The 3,751-nt window shown below is 47.4% G+C and overlaps 1 non-coding gene across 1 annotated transcript; it reads right to left on the reverse strand.

Moving 5' to 3' along the window:
• Positions 1 to 3,140: 3,140 nt before the first annotated feature.
• On the reverse strand, positions 3,141 to 3,213 carry Trnaa-cgc (transfer RNA alanine (anticodon CGC)). The gene has a single exon. It is a non-coding gene; the product is annotated as a tRNA-Ala (tRNA).
• Positions 3,214 to 3,751: the final 538 nt, after the last annotated feature.

Here is a 3,751-nt window from a genome sequence, read left to right on the forward strand (position 1 = left end):
TAGTAAGCGATAAACTTTCTTCGTTTCATCATTTGTGCGGGTTGTTGGAAAGAAGAAGTAGCATACAGTTTTGATATTATGTGTAATGTTTTTTAAAGTCCTTATGTGCTCTCATTCTCAAATACTGGTTGAATAAAGAACGGGTATTTGCGAGTCGTGGGCTACAGTTCTTTTTCACCACCATCACCATCCCTCTGATAGGTAGCTATAGACACGGTCTAGGCACATTAATGTGACCACCAAATACGTTCGACATCAACGTGGAAAAACCCTTCTCAGCCGGCAGGTGGCAACACTAGCAGTGTAGGGAATATAAAGCGTTGGCGTGTGAAAGCAAACTCCTTGCAACAATCGTTGGGACGGTCCAGGCCAGAGAAGGGAGAGTTATGGTGTGGGGAATGTTTTCGTAGCATTTCCTGGATGATCTCGTCATTCTGGAAGCCACAATGAATCAACACAAGTTGGGGGGGGGGGGGGCTGGAAGATGGACATTTTCACTACTACATGCAGTTTATTTTTCGTTGGCACCAGCAGGAGTTGCAACGTGTCACAGAGCTCACACTGTACATGTCTGGTTCGAAGAGTACCGGGATGAGTTTACCGTACTCCTCCGGCTACCGAACTGCCCAATCGAGAATCTGTGGGATCACGTCGACTGGGCCGCCATGTATCCTCAGCAGAGAAGCCTAGCGAAGCCGACCACAGCGCCGGAGTCGGCGTGACTCCATATCCCCTGCCGGTACCTTCCACGTACCTCACTAACTCATTCCTGTACATCTCGCAGTGATCGGCGCTGCAAAGGATGGCTATTCAGGCTTTTAACAAGTCGTCAAATTGTGACTGGACAGTGTATAAGGCATAATATGTGTTAATTCGTAGTATAAGCTATCTCCTTTCCAAATTTCATTGAAATCAGTACAGCCGTTTCAGCGTGAAGGGGAAACAAACATACTAACTCTCTCTCTCTTTCTTTCTCTCTCACTCACACACACACACTCACACATACAAAGTCGCACACACATACGGATATACACACATCAAAAAACGTTTTGCATCACGCCGGTTCCCAGAACTCCTGAAGATAGACGTTGACTGTGGATATTGCATCACAACACCGTCCAAAGATGTAAACAGCCATGCATCAGCAGTGCGTGTTAGATGGAAGGGGTGAGAGCCAATCAGTTCCAGTCATTCCACCAGGAAGGAGGTACACGGCCGGCCAGGTTGGCCGAGCGGTTCTAGGCGCTACAGTTTAGAGGTGCACGGCTGATGTTGTCTGTAGTTCAATCATGCCTAGACGGTCAATAACACAGTTCGATCGCGCCTGCATTATTACTTTGTGCCAGGAAGGGCTCTCAACTAGGGAAGTGTCCAGGCGTCTCGGAGTGAACCAAAGCGATGTTGTCCGGACGTGGAGAAGATGCAGAGAGACAGGAACTGTTGATGACATGCCTCGCTCAGGCCGCGCAAGGCCACTACTGCAGTGGATGACCGCTACCTACGGATTATGGCTCGGAGGAATCCTGACAGAAACGCCACCGTGCTAAATAATGCTTTTCGTGCAGCAACAGGACGTCATGTTACGACTTAAACTGTGCGCAGTAGGCTGCATGATGCGCAACTTCACTCCTGACATTCGTGGTAAGGTCCATCTTTGTAACCACGACACCATGCAGCGCGGTACAGATGGGTCCAACAACATGCCGAATGCACCGCTCAGGATCGGCATCACGTTCTCTTCACCGATGAGTGTCGCATATGCCTTCAACCAGACGATCGTCAGAGACGTGTTTGGAGGCAACTCAGTCAGGCTGAACGCCTTAGACACACTGTCCAGCGAACGCAGCAAGGTGGAGGTTCCCTGATGTTTTGTGGTGGTATTATGTGGGGCCGATGTACGCCGCTGGTGGTCATGGAAGGCGCCGAAACGGCTGTACGATGCGTGAATGCCATCGTCCAACCGATAGTGCAACCATATCGGCAGCATGTTGGCGAGGCATTCGTCTTCATGGACGACAGTTCGCGCCCCCATCGTGCGCGTTTTGTGAATGACTTCCTTCAGGATAACTACATCACTCGACTAGAGTGGCCAGCATGTTCTCATGAACCCTATTGAACATGCCTGAGATAGATTGAAAAGGGGTGTTTATGGACGAAGTGACCCACCAACCACTCTGAGGGATCTACGCTGAATCGCCGTTGAGGAGTGTGGGACAATCTGCACCAACAGTGGCTTGATGAACTTGTGGATAATACGCCACGACGAATCCATGCATGCATCAATGCTATTGTGTATTAGAGGTACTGGTGTGTACAGCAGTCTGGACCACCTCCTCTGAAGGTCTCGTAATATGGTGGTACAACATGCAATGTGTGGTTTTCATGAGCAATAAAAAAGGCAGAAATGATGTTTATGTTGATCTCTATTCCAGTTTTCTGTACAGGTTCCGAAAATCTCAGAACCGAGGTGATGCAAAACTTTTTTTGGTGTGTGTATACTAATAAGAAGAAATATACTAGAAGTTTTGTTGTTGTGAATCTTTCGTTACTTATTTACAATCCCAGTTTAAGATAATATGTCTATTTAAAATAATTAGACTCACAATCATAGTCGCTCCATTGAGGTTCATTACAGGCAGCTAAGATAATTGCTTATCAATAAATTACAGTATTTATTAGTCAAATGTTTTCTGTCCGGTAGTGTCATTCTGTAGTAGTCAAAACGTCTTAGCTGCAGCCTTCCACCCACACCGCGCCTTCAGTTTTGAATAAAAATGGTCATCAATGGCGGCCGATGACTTATGGGATTAGAAGTCAACTGCCTTGGCAAACGAGTCTGTGGAGCAGATAGAGATTAAGGACACGATCTTGCCGTTGGAGTGCGAAATTGCCCCTAAAAGGCTGAGTAATCAACATTTCTCAACGGCAAGAGGATGCAGAAGGCAATGATAACCCATTGCTTTAATGACAAATGGTGGTGGTGGTGGTGGTTAGTGTTTAACGTCCCGTCGACAACGAGGTCATTAAAGACGGAGCGCAAGCTCGGGTTAGGGAAGGAAATCGGCCGTGCCCTTTCAAAGGAACCATCCCGGCATTTGCCTGAAACGATTTAGGGAAATCACGGAAAACCTAAATCAGGATGGCCGGAGACGGGATTGAACCGTCGTCCTCCCGAATGCGAGTCCAGTGTGCTAACCACTGCGCCACCTCGCCCGGTAATGACAAATGGCTCTGAGCACTATGAGACTTAACTACTGAGGTCATCAGTCCCCTAGAACTTAGAAGTACGTAAACCTAACTAACCTAAGGACATCACACACATCCATGCCCGAGGCAGGATTCGAACCTGCGACTGTAGCGGTCGCGCGGTTCCATATTGTAGCGGCTAGAACCGCTCGGCCACCCCGGCCGGCCATTAATGACATGTAACGTGTACCCACATGACATTTGTCTCGCAAGGCTGGCCGCGTGAGACCTGGCAGGAGAATGATAAACCAAATATAAAAGGAATATGCAGCTGTTTTGGCTATTTTATTTTCTAGGTTTAAGCACTGGAACAAGCAACATTGTTCCGTTAGTAAGGAATAAGGATCCTTGAACGGCTGAATATCCGGCGAAAGAAAAGAGGGAGTTCTGTCAACCAGTATCTCAATGAGATCAATGCTCAATCGTCTTCCTTATTATCATTGCTCCTTTAGATCATCTTAATCGTTAGAAAATAATTAATCCCGGTGGGCAAACTGCAGACATG

Source organism: Schistocerca nitens, chromosome 3 (assembly GCF_023898315.1).
Source record: "Schistocerca nitens isolate TAMUIC-IGC-003100 chromosome 3, iqSchNite1.1, whole genome shotgun sequence".
NCBI classification, from domain to species: domain Eukaryota; kingdom Metazoa; phylum Arthropoda; class Insecta; order Orthoptera; family Acrididae; genus Schistocerca; species Schistocerca nitens.